The following is an 18,244-nucleotide window of genomic DNA, read 5'->3' on the forward strand; positions in this document are numbered from 1 at the left end:
TCAAGAAGAACGGCAAGAAAGTTTCTGCTCAAGTGAAGAAGCCCAAGTCTGGTCCTAAGCCTGAGACTAAGTGCTTCTACTACAAAGGGACTGGTCACTGGAAGCGGAACTGCCCCAAGCATTTGGCGGATAAGAAGGATGGCAAAGTGAACAAAGGTATATTTGATATACAGATTATTGATGTGTATTTTACTAGTGTTCGTAGCAACCCCTCGGTATTTGGTACTGGTTCAGTTGCTAAGAGTAGTAACTCGAAACGGGAGTTGCAGAATGAACATAGACTAGTTAAGGGTGAAGTGACGATGTGTGTTGGAAGTGGTTCCAAGATTGATATGATCATCATCGCACACTCCCTATACTTTCGGGATTAGTGTTGAACCTAAATAAGTGTTATTTGGTGTTTGCGTTGAGCATGAATATGATTTGATCATGTTTATTGCAATACGGTTATTCATTTAAGTAAGAGAATAAATTGTTGTTCTGTTTACATGAAAAAACCTTCTATGGTCATACACCCAATGAAAATGGTTTGTTGGATCTCGATTGTGGTGATACACATTCTCATAATATTGAAGCCAAAAGATGCAAAGTTAATAATGATAGTGCAACTTATTTGTGGCACTGCCGTTTAGGTCATATTGGAGTAAAGCGCATGAAGAAAATCCATGCTGATGGGCTTTTGGAATCACTTGATTATGAATTAGTTGATGCTTGCGAACCGTGCCTCATGGGCAACATGACTAAGACTCCGTTCTCCGGAACAATGGAGCAAGCAACTGACTTATTGGAAATAATACATACTGATGTATGCAGTCCAATGAATGTTAAGGCTCGCGGTGGGTATCATTATTTTCTAACCTTCACAGATGATTTGAGTAGATATGGGTATATCTACTTGATGAAACATAAGTCTGAAACATTTTAAAAGTTCAAAAACTTCAGAGTGAAGTGGAAAATCAACGTGACAAGAAAATAAAGTTTCTACGATCTGACCGTAGAGACAAATATTTGAGTTACGAGTTTGGTCTTCAATTAAAACAATGTGGCATAGTTTCACAAAATCGTGCCACCTGGAACACCACAGCATAATGGTGTGTCCGAACGTCATAACCGTACTATTATTGGATATAGTGCAATCTATGATGTTTCTTACCGATTAACCACTATAGTTTTGAGGTTATGCATTAGAGACAGCTACATTCACGCTAAATAGGGCACCATCTAAATCCGTTGAGACGATACCGTATGAACTATGGTTTGGCAAGAAACGTAAGCTGTCGTTTCTTAAAGTTTGAGGTTGCAATGCTTATGTGAAAAAATTTCAACCTGATAAGCTCAAACCCAAATCGGAGAAGTGCGTCTTCATAGGATACCCAAAAGAAAATGTTGGGTACACCTTCTATCACAGATCCGAAGGCAAGTTATTCATTGCTGAGAATGGATCCTTTCTAGAGAAGGAGTTTCTCTTGAAAGAAGTGAGTGTGAGAAAAGTAGAACTTGATGAGGTAATTGTACCTGCTCCCTTATTGGAAAGTAGTTCATCACAGAAATCTGTTCCTGTGACTACTACACCAATTAGTGAGGAAGCTAATGATGATGATCATGTAACTTCAGATCAAGTTACTACCGAACCTCGTAGGTAAACCAGAGTGAGATCCGCACCAGAGTGGTACGGTAATCCTGTTCTGGAGGTCATGTTACTTGACCATGACGAACCTACGAACTATGAGGAAGCAATGATGAGCCCAGATTCCGCGAAATGGCTTGAGGCCATGAAATCTGAGATGTGATCCATGTATAAGAACAAAGTATGGACTTTGATTGACTTGCCCAAAGATCGGCGAGCCATTGAGATTAAATGGGTCTTCAAGAGGAAGATGGCCGCTGATAGTAGTGTTACTATCTACAAAGCTAGAATTGTCGCAAAAAGGTTTTCGACATGTTCAAGGTGTTGACCACGATGAGAATTTCTCACTTGTATCTATGCTTAAGTCTGTCCGAATCATGTTAGCTATTGCCGCATTTTATGAAATCTGGCAAATGGATATACAAAACTGCATTCCTTAATAGGATTTATTAAAGAAGAGTTGTATATGATGCAACCAGAACGTTTTGTCAATCCTAAAGGTACTAACAAAATATGCAAGCTCCAGCGATCCATCTATGGACTAGTGCAAGCATCTCGGAGTTGGAATATACGCTTTGATAAGTTGATCAAAGCATATAGTTTTATACAGACTTGCGGTGAAGCCTGTATTTACAAGAAAGTGAGTGGGAGCACTACAGCATTTCTGATAAGTATATGTATGACATATTGTTGATCAGAGATGATGTAGAATTATTCTGCAAAGCATAAAGGAATGTTTGAAAGGAGTTTTTTCAAACAAAGACCTCGGTGAAGCTGCTTACATATTGAGCATCAAGATCTATAGAGATAGATCAAGACGCTTGATAAGTTTTTCAATGAGTACATACCTTGACAAGATTTTGAAGTAGTTCAAAATGGAACAGTCAAAGTAGGAGTTCTTGCCTGTGTTACAAGGTGTGAAGTTGAGTAAGACTCAAAACCCGACCACGACAGAAGATAGAGAGAGAATGAAAGTCATTCCCTATGCCTCAGCGATAGGTTCTATAAAGTATGCCATGCTGTGTACCAGACCTATTGTATACCCTGCCCTGAGTTTGGCAAAGGAGTACAATAGTGATCTAGGAGTAGATCACTGGACATTGGTCAAAATTATCCTTAGTGGAATAAGGATATGTTTCTCGATTATGGAAGTGACAAAAGGTTCATCGTAAAGGGTTACATCGATGCAAATTTTGACACTGATCCAGATGAGTCTAAATCTCAATCTGGATACATATTAAAAGTGGGAGCAATTAGCTAGAGTAGCTCTGTGCAGAGCATTGTTGACATAGAAATTTGCAAAATACTTACGGATCTGAATGTGGCAGACCCGTTGACTAAACTTCTCTCGCAATCAAAACATGATCACACCTCAGTACTCTTTGGGTGTTAATCACATAGCGATGTGAACTAGATTATTGACTCTAGTAAACCCTTTGGGTGTTGGTCACATGTCGATGTGAACTATGGGTGTTAATCTCATGGTGATGTGAACTATTGGTATTAAATCACATGGCAATGTGAACTAGATTATTGACTCTAGTGCAAGTGGGAGACTGAAGGAAATATGCCCTAGAGGCAATAATAAAGTTATTATTTATTTCCTTATAACATGATAAATGTTTATTATTCATGCTAGATTGTATTAACCGGAAACATAATACATGTGTGAATACATAGACAAACAGAGCGTCACTAGTATGCCTCTACTTGACTAGCTCGTTGATCAAAGATGGTTATGTTTCCTTACCATAGGCATGAGTCGTCATTTGATTAACGGGATCACATCATTAGGAGAATGATGTGATTGACTTGACCCATTCTGTTAGCATAGTACTTGATCATTTAGTTTGTTGCTATTGCTTTCTTCATGACTTATACATGTTCCTATGACTATGAGATTATGCAACTCCCGTTTACCAAAGGAACACTTTGTGTGCTACCAAACATCACAACGTAACTGGGTGATTATAAAGGTGCTCTACAGGGTCTCCGAAGGTACTTGTTGGGTTGGCGTATTTCGAGATTAGGATTTGTCACTCCGATTGTCGGAGAGGTATCTCTGGGCCCTCTCGGTAATGCACATCACTTAAGCCTTGCAAGCATTGCAACTAATGAGTTAGTTACGGTATGATGTATTACGGAATGAGTAAAGAGACTTGCCGGTAACGAGATTGAACTAGGTATTGAGATACCGATGATCGAATCTCGGGCAAGTAACATACCGATAACAAAGGGAACAACGTATGTTGTTATGCGGTCTGACCGATAAAGATCTTCATAGAATATGTGGGAGCCAATATGAGCATCCAGGTTCCGCTATTGGTTATTGACCGGAGACATGTCTCGGTCATGTCTACATTGTTCTCGAACCCGTAGGGTCCGCACGCTTAAAGTTCAGTGACGATTGTAATTAGGGTTTTTGTGTTTTGATGTACTGCAGGTTGTTCGGAGTCCCGGATGTGATCACGGACATGACGAGGAGTCTCGAAATGGTCGAGACATAAATATTGATATATTGGAAGCCTATATTTGGATATCGGAATCGTTCCGGGTGAAATCGGGATTTTACCGAAGTACCGGAGGGTTACCGGAACCCCCCCGGGGGTTAATGGGCCTACATGGGCCCTAAGGGAGAAGAGGAGGGCCGGCCAGGGCAGGCCGCGCACCCCTTCCCCCTAGTCCGAATAGGACAAGGAAGGGGGGTGGCGCCCCCCTTTCCTCTTTCCCCCTTCCCCTTTCCTTCTCCAACAAGGCAAGAGGTGGGAGTAGGACTCCTCCAGGCGCACCCCTAGGGGCCGGCTGAAGGAAATATGCCCTAGAGGCAATAATAAAGTTATTATTTATTTCCTTATACCATGATAAACGTTTATTATTCATGCTAGAATTGTATTAACCGGAAACATAATACATGTGTGAATACATAGACAAACAGAGTGTCACTAGTATGCCTCTACTTGACTAGCTCGTTGATCGAAGATGGTTATGTTTCCTAGCCATGGACATGAGTTGTCATTTGATTAACGGGATCACATCATTAGGAGAATGATGTGATTAACTTGACCCATTCCATTAGCTTAGCACTTGACCGTTTAGTTTGTTGCTATTGCTTTCTTCATAACTTATACATGTTCCTATGACTATGAGATTATGCAACTCCCGTTTACCGGAGGAACACTTTGTGTGCTACCAAATGTCACAACGTAACTGGGTGATTATAAAGGTTCTCTATAGGTGTCTCCGAAGGTACTTGTTGGTTTGGCGTATTTTGAGATTAGGATTTGTCACTCCGACTGTCGGAGAGGTATCTCTGGGCCCTCCCGGTAATGCACATCACTTAAGCCTTGCAAACATTGCAACTAATGAGTTAGTTGCGGGATGATGTATTACGGAACGAGTAAAGAGACTTGCCAGTAACGAGATTGAACTAGGTATTGAGATACCAACGATCGAATCTTGGGCAAGTAACATACCGATGACAAAGGGAACAACGTATGTTGTTATGCGGTCTGACCGATAAAGATCTTCCTAGAAAATGTAGGAGCCAATATGAGCATCCAGGTTCCGCTATTGGTTATTGACCAGAGAGATGTCTCGGTCATGTCTACATTGTTCTCGAACCCGTAGGGTCCGCACGCTTAACGTTACGATGACAGTTTCATTATGAGTTTATATATTTTGATGTACCAAAGGTTGTTCGGAGTCCCGGATATGATCACGGACATGACGAGGAGTCTCGAAATGGTTGAGACATGAAGATTGATATATTGGAAGCCTATGTTTGGACATCGGAAGTGTTCCGGGTGAAATCGGCATTTTACTGGAGTATCCAGAGATTACCGGAACTCCCCGGTAACCTAATGGGCCTTAATGGGCCTAGTGGAGGAAGTGGAGAGGAGGCCAAGGGGCAGCCGCACGCCCTTCCCCCCAGTCCGAATTGGACAAGGAGGGGGGTCGGCGCCCCCCCCCCCTTTCCTTTTCCCTCTCTCTCCTTTCCCCCCAAGTCCTAGTCCAACATGGAAAGGGGGGGTCCTACTCCCAGGAGGAGTAGGACTCCTCCTGGCGCGCCCCTTGCCTGGCCGCACCTCCTCCCCCTTGCTCCTTTATATACAGGGGCAGGGGGGCACCCCAGACACAATAGTTGATCATTGATCTCTTAGCCGTGTGCGGTGCCCCCTCCACCATAGCCCTCGATGATATTGTAGTGGTGCTTAGGCGAAGCCCTGCGACAGTAGAACATCAAGATCGTCACCATGCCGTCGTGCTGATGGAACTCTTCCCCGACATTCTGCTGGATCGGAGTTCGGGGATCGTCATCGAGCTGAACGTGTGCTAGAACTCGGAGGTGCCGTAGTTTCGGTGCTTGATCGGTCGGGCCGTGAAGACGTACGACTACATCAACCGCGTTGTGCTAACGCTTCCGCTTTCGGTCTACGAGGGTACGTGGACAACACTCTCCCCTCTCGTTGCTATGCATCACCATGATCTTGCGTGTGCGTAGGAATTTTTTTGAAATTACTACGTTCCCCAACACCGGCCGCACCTCTCCCCTCCCTCCTTTATATACGGGGGCAAGGGGGCACCCCATGACACACAAGTTGATCTTCGTGATCATTCCTTAGCCGTGTGCGGTGCCCCTTCCACCATATTCCACCTCGGTCATATCGTAGCACTACTTAGGCGAAGCCCTGCGTCGGTAGAACATCATCACCGTCATCACGCTGTCGTGCTGACAAAACTCTCCCTCAACACTCGGCTGGATCGGAGCTCGAGGGACGTCACCGAGTTGAACGTGTGCAGAACTCAGAGGTGCCGTACGTTCGGTACTTCAATCGGTCGGATCGGGAAGACGTATGACTACTTCCTCTACGTTGTGTCAACGCTTCCGTTGCCGGTCTACGAGGGTACGTAGACAATACTCTCCCCTCTCGTTGCTATGCATCACCATGATCTTGCGTGTGCGTAGGAATTTTTTTGAAATTACTACGTTCCCCAACACCCCCTGCTGTCAGCTCGGACCCACCGGAAGTGCCTCCTTATTACGCACAAAAAAATGAATACCCCCTGCTAGCTGGGACTCACCTTGGTGGGAGGCTGACTTGTGGGCCTACTAAGTTGACGGGGACGGAGGGCTTTGTCAACTTAGTCAATATAAACGACTCTAGCTCTAGTGACCGTACGATGTCCATCCAACGGCCGTAGTGCTTCTTCAACCTATGATCTTCTTGCTCCAGCCGCCCAAAGCAGCGCCGGTCGTGCCACATCCTCCTGCCTCCCGTGGCCGAATGTGCTACCGCGGAGGCCTCACCACCCCCTACTATTCCCACCGCTGGCCAGGCCCTACGGCGACAGCAGCCTCACACCGTAGCCGAACCAGTGAACCCTCGTACTCCTCTCCGCGCGGGCTTCCACTGCCGCGTCGTCCCCTTCCTAGGCCTCGCCGTCGTCCACCGCCCTGGTGCTCTCGGCGCGGCGTGGTCAACGTGGTCAAGGAACGACTTCCATCGGATGTGGACTGTACGTGGAGAGGCTGACAGCTGGGTCCACGGCCGCAGCAAGGAAGTGCCTCCTTATTACGCAGAAAATAATGATTCCTCCACCTGACAGCTGGGACCCACCGGACAGGCCACTATATTTCGTGAAAAAACGTTTTCCCCTGACTGTTGGGATCCACCAGCTACATCTTCGCACGCAAGGAAGTGCGTCCGGGCAAAAAAAACGATTCGACCCCCTGACTGCTGGGACCCACCGGCTACATCTTCGCACGCAAGGAAGTGCGTCTGGGCAAAAAAAATGATTCGCCCCCCTGATTGCTGGGACCCACCAGCTACATCTTCGCACGCAAGGAAGTGCCTGACAGTCGGGACCACATGGTCGAAGCGTACGTAGCGTTGTCATTCTGGTCGCGAACGTGTATGTACATATATACTGGTGGATATAGAGGCGCGCAAATAGCATGTACACGTACGTATAGCGGACAGGGTGCAAGAAAGAAAATACGGCCACGTATGTGTACATACGGGCGGGGTCTCGAACGCCTACTCGCGCATATGTACGGCGAGGGCTCGTGTACATGGCTGGGTCGGAACGGAGAAACAACGTCGTCGTCGTGTTCATGGGGAGGCAACGGAATGCGTCGTGTTCATGGGGAGGCAACGGAATGCCTCGTGTTCATCGGGAGGCAACGAAACGCGTGGGAGCCAACCGGTTGGGTCGGAACGGAATGTGTGGTCGTCGGGAGGGCTTGGACGGAACAGGTGATGGAAACGAGGCCTGGCGTACCGCAGAACGGAGGAAACGGACCTCCTACGGTCGAAACGGGGGTCCTGTTGATCGGGACGGGTGTGGCGTACCGCAAAACGGAGGAAACGGACCTCCTATGATCGAATCGGGGGTCCTATTGATCGGGAGGGGTGTGGCGTACCGCAAAACGGACGAAACGGACCTCCTACGGTCGAAACGGGGGTCCTGTTCATCAGGAGGGGTGTGGTGTATCGCAAAACAGGACTCCACGGGATATTGTTCATCTCCACCGTCGACCTCCTCCAGCCTCCACGGGCTACCGTCGACCTCCTCCAGCCTCCACGGGCTCCTGTTCATCCAGCCTCCACCGCGCGCTACTCCACCGACTACTGTTCAACCACTCCTCCACTGTCTATTGTTCATCCAGCCCTGCACACCACGGGGTTCTGTTCAACCACCCCTCCACGGGCACCCCTCCACCGTCTACTGTTCATCCAGCCCTCCACCACACCACGGGGTCCTGTTCATCAAGAGGCAACGCCACCGTTCACTGTTCATCCAACCCCCACGGCAACGCTCACTATTCATCCAATCGATCGGCTTCAGTTAGCAGCAGTAGCGAAGGAATCACTCGATCGGGTTCAGTTAACAGCCATCGATCGATCGCTCGGGTTCAATAACGCATAGCCTGCAGTGCAATCGCTCGGGTTCAGTTAGAGCCCAACGCCTCGCTCGGGTTCAGTTAGAGCCAACGCCTTGCACACACGCGCGTACGTGTACGAGAGAAACGCGCATCGCTCGGCCCCCGACCTCCCACCGTAACCGGGAACTCCTCGAAATCCCCCCCCCCCTCGCTTCTACCACGGTTTTTTCTGTCATGGACGGCCCAAAGAATGTCATACAGCTACGTCTCCGGCCTGCCCAAGACGAAAAACCCATTTTCTGTCATGATTTTTTGTCATAGAAGTAGGAGCCCACCACATCTATGATGATACCGGGTTTTGTCACAATTATCGTCATAGAAGTGTCATATCTATGACAGAAAAAAATTTCATTCGGCCCAAAATGTCACGGATGTGTCTTTTTTTGTAGTGCTTACGCTTCCAGCAGCTTATTTTTTTTCAAATCGATCTTCGATGCATTTCCATTCTTTATTAGTCAATTTACGATGTTGAATCGGAGTACCTAGATAACTGAACGGTAAGGATCCCAATTCACATCCGAACAAATGCCGATATACATCTGGTCCTTTTTAGCCCTACCAAAGCAAAACAATTCGATCTTATGAAAGCTAATCTTTAGTCCCAACAGTTGTTCAAAAAATACACAGCAGTAGCTTCATATTCCTAGCCTTTGCAAGATCATGCTCCATGAAAATGACAGTGTCGTCGGCATATTGTAGGATGGAGACTCCCCCATCGACCAGATGAGGGACGAGTCCACCCACTTGGCCGTTCTCCTTTGCACGACCAATAAGCACGACCAACATGTCAGCCACTATGCTGAATAAGATAGGAGACATCGAATCTCCTTGATTTAAACCCGTATGAGTCTGAAAATAATGACCGATGTCATCATTTACCTTTACCTGACACTACCTTTTTGGACCAAGGAATCCACCTAATTCCTCCATGTTTTGTTAAACCCCTTCATGAGCATGGCCTGCTGAAGGAACGGTCACTTGACTTTATCATATGCCTTCTCGAAATCCACTTTGAAGATCACTCCATCAAGTTTCTTCTAATGGATTTCATGCAACGTTTCATTTAAGACAACAATCCTTTTTAGGACATGTCTCCCAGGCATGAAAGCGGTTTGACTCGGTTGCACCACCGAATGTGCGATCCGTGTCAGTCTATTGGTTCCGACTTTTGCGAGTATTTTGAAACTCACATTCAAAAACCAAATTGGCCTAAACTGCTCGATTCGAACTGCTTCTTTTTTCTTTGGTAGCAACGTTATCGTACCAAAATTGAGATGGGGGAGTTGCAGGTGAGGAGGGGCACTAATTAGTAATTACATAGAGTAGGCTGATGATCATTCGCTGTCCGTCTCCGAGATGTTTGTGGAGGTAGGGTACTACTACAAGTCAGTCTGCGTGCCTATCGTGTGATAACCAAACTGAACCGCATGTAGGTAATCCATCTTATGATGGTATATCAATACTGTAGCTGGCTGCACCGGACCGTGTCCCGCGGTCCTTTGGTCCAGCCCGGTCGTTGCGGCCGTCTTGTCAGGTATATTTAGCAGACAGATGAGGGTTAATGTGGGTCCCGTCTCAGTTCTGACGATGACTAGGAGCAACACTAACAGGTGTGTCATATTCGCAGCCTTCAGATTTGTTATAGAGCGTCCTGCATGATATTTCGAGGTGGAGTGAATATCAATGGAAGTCAGTCTACGTGCCTGTCAGATTTGCATCAGATTAACGAACCCGAAGTGTATATGTGGGTATCCCTGGATGATAGGGCATGCTATGAGTTCACTGCACAACGCCTGACAGCCCGACTGTTGCAGCCGTCTTGTTAGGTTTAATTGGCAGGCAAGTTAACTATCATACAGAGCAGGATCTGATGTGCGTCCCATCCAATCTTTGAGTTTTGACGATGACGAGCCAACCAGGGCTTGAGATCAAGATCTGGATGCCTCACACGGTTACTGATGCCTACAAGTCTAAATAACTCCATGCATGTGCTGCTTCATACATTTGTTAGTGGCTGTGAGTGTGACCCACGCATTTGAGTGGCTAGATTGTTATATATTTTGGTGTTTGTTATTGCTATATCTGTCTTCTAATGTTGGAAGCACTTATGGTAAAAATACATTTACAATTTCACTTTTTCGGCCGTACACATAGGGGATGCCCAGCAAGAAGGATAAACTAACTTCTCTGAAGAATATTCAAAATGACTATGTCTAGGTCTTAGTCAAGTGACATAAGATGTATGAAGAAAAAACTAAAAAGAAAAATTCTTCATGAATGTTCACTCAAGATCTAACAAATATAGCATGGACTGAGATTCAACAAATGCTGATTCAACACAAAGTCTCATTGGGCTTTCTTTTTGAGTTAATTATTTGCACCATGTACATTATTTCATTACGAAAACCAGTTTCGTACTTTTAGCGCTGGTAACGTCATCAATAATAGAGTTATTTACCCAAAACCACCACACTTGGGGCTAGGGTAACCGGTCGGTACCACATTTAAGCCATGTCACAAAAAACCACCAACTCTGGGACTAATCGGTACCGCGGAGCACTGACTGGCCGTTTTAGCCGCGGAAACAGCGAAACCGACAGGTCGGGCCCACCTATCGGGTCGACGTGGCGCGGTCTGACGGACGCCGTTAGACGGAGGGGGACGGTCGTTTCTGCACCCGTGTATTAGGTCACGCCCCTGCCATTTCGTCGTCCAATCCCTGATTCAGTTTCCCTCCCGCGCGTTCCTCCCGCTCTGCTCATGGCGACCAGCTCCGGTGACGGCTATGGCGGAGAAGGTCTCGACGGCTCCGGCGGCGGTGGTCATTCTTCCGGTGGCCGCCGCCAGCAATGCGACCCCGTTGGCAAGTTGGGCCCCAACCCCGATGGCGATTCGCACTCGACGGCGGATTGGGGAAAAGTTGTCCTGCCGCCACCGTCGCAGCATGCGGAGGAGGCAGAGAAGGATGTTGCGGATGCGGAGAAGGCGTCGGCGGCGGCTGATTCGTTGGGGGAGGAAGTACCCCCCGGGCATCCATCTCCACCCAGGTAAATCTCAGTGCAAAAACCTAGGGTTAGGGTTCTAGCAATACTGCTTAGTTGGAGTACTCAGTTAGTTAGGATGCCTAGGGTTACTTCTAGCAATACTGCTTCGTTGGGGGAGGAAGCTCCTATGCCTAGATGAAGTTTTTTCCTTTGTTTTTTTTCTGAATTACTAAATGTATCATAGTTTATTCTGCATTTGTTGGCTCTTGTGGCATAGATCTTATTGTTGTTACTTTGTTTTATATGTGAATATGTCATAGTTTTTATTGTGGCACTCAAAATGTCATGGTCATGAATTTGATTTGTATTCTGTAGGCTTGAAAATGTTACTGAAAATGTCATGGTCATTAATATGTTTTAATATGTTTTGTGTTTTGTAGGCCTGAGGAGCCATGGTCATTATATTTTCAGTTTCCTTCTAAAGATGCTGCCAAAAAATATGCCCTTGTGAAGATGTATGAGAGAGACATCACTTATGGCAGTTTGCTTAATGTGATGGTCAGAAATGGATATGGAAGTGATGACAGTATTTGCTACTTGAGGAAGGATTGCACAGGGCTGCAAGGGATTACTTTCATCAGAAACAACACTGAAGTGGATGAGATGATAAAGCAGTTTAAAAGCAGTCAGACACTGTGTTTGTATGTTAAAGAGGGGAAATTAGATATAAAGCAAGCACCAGTTAACAAAAGTGCAGAAGATGAAGAAGTGGACCCAGATGAAACAATTGAAGATTTAACAGTGGACCCACCAGTTGTATTTGCTGTTAATGAGTCAGGTGTTGTGCACAAAACAAACACTGATCATGTTGGCTCATCATATTTTCTTGGTACACAAGAAAGTGTGAACTATATGCCAATAAAATCAGTTCCTCCACCATGCCAGTTACTGCTTGGGACACAAGATCACCCAATTGAGCCAGAGATGGTAGATGCAGATGAGGAAAATAATGCATTGCAACAGGTTAACACTCAAGTTAGTGTTAATTATGCAGATTTCCAGTTTGATATAGATGAGGAAGAGCATGCAGGAAATGAGGACACATCTGATGAAGATGATGACTCAGTATTTGATGAAGACTTTGTAGCTCATGAAGACCTCTCAGATGCAGATTCAGATTCCATGGACTATGAAGAAGAAGATAATGTAGCTAGAGAAGAAGAACAGAGGAGGAAAGTGGACAGTGATCTGAAAGACACAATTGCTGACATTAAGAGGAAGAGAGCTCAATACATGAGCAGTACACACTGTGAAGGAGACACAGACCCTGAAGATTTATATGGCATAGACTTGGAGGAAGAGGATGATGACTGTCAAGAGATAGCAGTTCATGAGCCTGTTCAGAAGAAGATAAAGAGGCCTAGGCCTACTAGTAGGTCCCACTCTAGTGCTAACAGAAGCATGAATGAGGACTGGTATCCATCTTTAGAAGAGGATGATACAGGCTTTGAAGCTGATGATGATGGCAATGAACCTATGTCTTTTATAATCCCCTCTGGTAGAAAGAGCAGAGCTAAGAAAAGACCACCTAGGGTCTGGTATGATGAGGGCAGGCTGCATCCAGAGCAGCAATTCCAGCTTAGGCTTTGTTTCAGAGATGTGTACCAATTTAGAGAGGCTCTTGTGAATTTGCATGTGAAACAACTTAGAAGATACAAATATCACAGAAACTGTAATGATAGGGTAATAGTGTGTTGTGATGGAGAGGGCTGTCAGTTCCACATTGTTGCAGCAAAGATCAGTAATGAGCCCACTTTCTGCATTAAGAAGATGGTATTGGAGCACACCTGTCCCACCCAATCTGAGAAGACAAGGATCAGCTCCAAGTGGCTTGGCAACAAAATGCTTGAAACTATCAGATCAAACCCCAACACTACTGTACCTGCTATAGTTGACAAGGTAAAGAGGCAGTTTGGTGTTGAGGTGCCCAAGATGATGGCATGGAGAGCAAAGAGGAAAGCAAAGGAGATTGTGCTTGGAGATCACAAGAGGCAATACAAGAGGCTGAGAGATTTTTTGGAGACTGTGAAGGCTACAAATCCTGGATCAAGATGCATTGTCAGTACTGTGAGTGGAAAAACAAGAGAAAACCCAACTGCAGGACCAAGGTTTCATGGTCTTTTTTCTGTTTGAATGCATGTGTTGAGGGATTTTTGAATGGATGCAGGCCATTCATAGGCCTAGATGGTTGTTTCATTAAGTTAACTAGTGGGGCACAAATACTAGCTGCTACTGGAAGGGATGCAAACAACAATATGTACCCCATAGCATTTGGAGTGGTTGGAGTTGAAGACACACCAAATTGGTCATGGTTTTTGACCCAACTCAAATATGCCCTAGGAGGGACTGAAGAGGGAAAATTTGGGAAGTACACATTCATGTCTGATAGATAGAAGGTGAGTTTATCTACATCGTCACTTGTCCCTAAAATAGTACTCTAATTAGTTCATTAATTTGTTTAATTATTTATGCATTTAGTGTATTTAGTCTAATTAGTTCTGCATTTAGTGTATTTAGTTCATTAATTTGTTGAACACTTACCCTAGTTGGCATGTGTATAGTGGTCAAGGTAGCCTAGGGTGACCCTTATGGGCCACCATAGCCCAACCAACCTCCCACCTACCCTAGTTGGCATGTGTCGAGTGGTAACGCATCTTGTCGATACTTCGGTCAAGATAGCCTAGGGTGACCCTTATGGGCCACCATAGCCCAACCAACCTCCCACCTACCCTAGTTGGCATGTGTCAAGTGGTAACGCATCTTGTCGATACTTCGGTCAAGATAGCCTAGGGTGATCCTTATGGGCCACCATAGCCCAACCAACCTCCCACCTACCCTAGTTGGCATGTGTCGAGTGGTAACGCATCTTGTTGATACTTCGGTCAAGATAGCCTAGGGTGACCCTTATGGGCCACCATAGCCCAACCAACCTCCCACCTACCCTAGTTGGCATGTGTCGAGTGGTAACGCATCTTGTCGACACTTCGGTCAAGGTAGCCTAGGGTGACCCTTATGGGCCAACATAGGACAAGCTACAACAATTAAATTGAATTAAATCAATGTAATATTAAATCAATATAATATTACTACAACAATTAAATTGAATTAAAATTTGTTTTGATAATTTATTTCATTTTAAAAAATTCAAAATCCTTTGCAGGGTCTGTTGAATGCAGTCACAGCAGTCTTTCCCAACTGCCCTCATAGGTACTGCTTGAGGCACATTTATGCCAACTTTCAGAGAGCAGGATTCAGAGGAGAAGACTTGAAGAAATGCATGGATGCAGCTGCATATGCTTACACTGAACATGACTTTCAGTTGGCAATGGAAAGCATGAAGGCTGAGTGCAAGGCTGCTTGGGAGTGGATGTCAAGGATTCCTCCAAAAGCTTGGTCAAGACATGCAATGGATACTAACTGCAAAACTGATCTGGTTATCAATAACTTAAGTGAAGTTTTTAATAAGTACATACTTGATGTAAGGAACAAGCCAATTGTCACCATGATCAATGGGATCAAGGACAAACTTCTGGTAAGGTATCAGCAAAAGAGAGAGGGTGGACTAGTTTCAAGATGGGAAATTGCACCAACTTATGTTGAGAGGTTAGAGATGAACAAGAGATATGCAAGGGACTGCAAATCATTGATAGTTGGACCAGGTCTTTTCCAAGTGAGTAGTGGGGATAAGACCTACTCTGTTGACACTAATCTGAAAACATGTGGTTGTAAGAAGTGGGACATCTCTGGAATTCCTTGCAACCATGGTTGTTCTGCCATCTACAGGTCCAAACAACTACCAGATGACCATGTAAATATTTTCTTCAAAAAGGCTATGTACTTGGAGTCATACAAGCCTATCATTTACCCAGTTCTTGGTCCTGATTGTTGGGTGAAAACTGCAACTCCTGACATTGACCCACCTCAGTTCAAAGAAGACAAGAATGGACCAGCAGAAGAGAAAAGGAAGAAAGGCAGGTTTGAGCCTCCTCAAGCAAAGCAGACATCAAGAATGGCTACAATAACTTGTAGTAACTGCAAGTTGCAGGGCCACAAATACACAAGTTGTGCAAAGCCATTGAGGCTAGATCTGCAAATTAGGAAGAACAAACACATGGTATGTTATTTTTTACTTCCTTCTCTATCTCACCACTCATTAAGTATCACTGAAATTTATCCAACAAAAATAATTGCAGGAAAACAGGACAGCCCCTGCATGGCAGCAAGGGGGAAGCTCAACATCTGGTACAACAACTCCTAGGGGTGCAAGCTCTACATCTGCTTCAAGGGGATCTGCTGCTGCTGCTTCAAGGGGCAAATCTGCTAGAGCTGCTGCTACATCTGCTAGAGCTGCTGGTTCATCTGCTAGAGCTGCAAATTCTTCTCCTTCTGGTGCTGGTACTGCTGCTGCAAAGAGAGGTGCAAAAACAGGTGCAAGAAGCTTCAATCCTCCAAGAACTACTGCAGAAGCTTCAACTAGCCAGCCAATAGGATATAGGCCGAAAAGGGCAAGATACATGAGCAAAAGGATGGAGGGGTACTTCTATGCCAGTGGGAACTACTGAGAGTTCTTGTTTGACTATGTATCCAAGTGCATGTGTGCTCCATCAGGCACTAGAGCACTTTATCTATGCCAACACTAAATTTGAACTTATGTAATGCTGTGTTGAACCTATGTGTGCCACTATGAACTACTGTTGTGTAATGTTATGCTAAACCTATGTATGGATCTTGGTTTTATGCTATGAGGAACTACTATCTATTATTCTTGTGTACTGCTATGTTGGCTTGCTTCAATCATCATGTACCTATCTATAATTATGTGCTTGCACTACTACATTTACTCTGTACTGCTATGTTGTTTGCACTCCCTGATCATCACATTATGTGCATAATAATAATGCCAGAAAGTTCCTGGTATACTCATGCCATAAGTTACTAGTATTTCAAATTTTTCTATGCACAATAATTTGACTATCACACCAGTTTCACCTGGAGTGAAGTAAATATAATAGAGTACTCAATATGATACAAGAGATAGCACTACAAATTAAGTTCAAATTCATGCCATAAGTTCAAAATCTAGACTTGCAGATAAACTGCATAATTCAGTACAAATTTAACCATTACAACAGTACAGTGCACTTCTAGTAGGGTTGATTATTCAGTGCAACAGAGCACAACTACACCAGTACAATGCCACATTACATAATTAAAATTCATCATAGATCTCCTTCAACTTCTTGATCTTGTCCTTGTAGCCATGCTTCTGTTTCAGCAAATCCAGAGATGATGTACTCTAGCTTTTTCTTCTCTTCCTTTAGTTGGTCTCTCTCTGTGAGCACTTGGTCTCTCTCTACCACAAGCTTGTCCCTCTCCTTCTCTGCCTTTGCCCTGAGTAACTGATGTAGGTTTGTGCAACCATGGTCTGCCAGCTTCTTCTTCTCCATCTCCTCTTTCAGATCATTGAGAGCCAACCTAGTATTGCCCAGCTCAGTAATAGCATCCTCCTTGTCAGCCACCATTTTTGCAAAATCAAGTTTGAAAAAGCTCAGCTCTTCTTCCATATTCCTCTTTTCTCCAACTAATTTGTAATTCTGATCACCAAGCTGAACATTGTCTCTCACCCTGTCATTGATTTCTTTGTCATACATGCCCCACAATTCAGTTAGGCAGAACTGCATAGCCACTGACCACTCAGGGTCTATCCACTCCAGATAGTTGCACTTTAGTTCAGCCTATAATTCAGAAAAAATATTGTCAATCATACTACACAAGAGAGCCTATCAAATTAATATGTGTTGTCAATAAGAAAGCCTATCAAATTGTGTTCATTTAAATGCACAAACAATTAAGAAAGCCTATCAAATTAATATGTGTTGTCAATAAGAAATTTTTGTCACTTTTAACAGCATATAAACTAAATATATGTTGTCATTAGTAAGTACAAAATTTAGTGCTGGCACTAACAATGTTGTACACTACTTAATTATTTGAGCAAATTACACTGCCATAGCATAATTTCCTACTGGCACTAACAATGTTGTACACTACTTAATTATTTGGAGCAAATTACACTGGCGTAGCATAATTTACTACTGTCAGAGCATAATTAAATCCAACTGTGGGCAATGACAATTGTTCACACTAATAAGCAGAGCAAAATTTCCTTCTGGCATTTGAATGGAGCAAGACCTAACTAAGGTTAACGAAATACGGTACTAACCAACATACCTTCTCCTCAGCGCAAGCAAGAAAACGTTGGCCAGTGTCCGTAGATTCAAATGCTACTAGCCTGAGGCAAGGCTCGCGATGCAGACAGCGAGAGGAGAGCTCATGAGCAATGCCACTCCGTTCATAGCATGGGATAGTCCTAGAAAGCTTAAAACCAAAGAGATTGAAGAAATCAGCGACTTGGTAAGAAATCCCCAACTCAAGAACCCTAACCCTAAATGTTGGAATCCTCAAATGAACGTACCTGGCTAGTCACTGACTCGTCGTCCGAAGAAGAAGAGCTTGACCCCTCGCTCCAGGAAACCATGGCGGACCGGCGGACGGCGGCGAGACGACGGTGGCGGCGGCGGCAGCGGTCGTCGAGGTCGAGACAGAGGGGTCAGATGTGCACTGGTG

Source organism: Triticum urartu, chromosome 7, assembly GCF_003073215.2.
Source record: "Triticum urartu cultivar G1812 chromosome 7, Tu2.1, whole genome shotgun sequence".
NCBI classification, from domain to species: domain Eukaryota; kingdom Viridiplantae; phylum Streptophyta; class Magnoliopsida; order Poales; family Poaceae; genus Triticum; species Triticum urartu.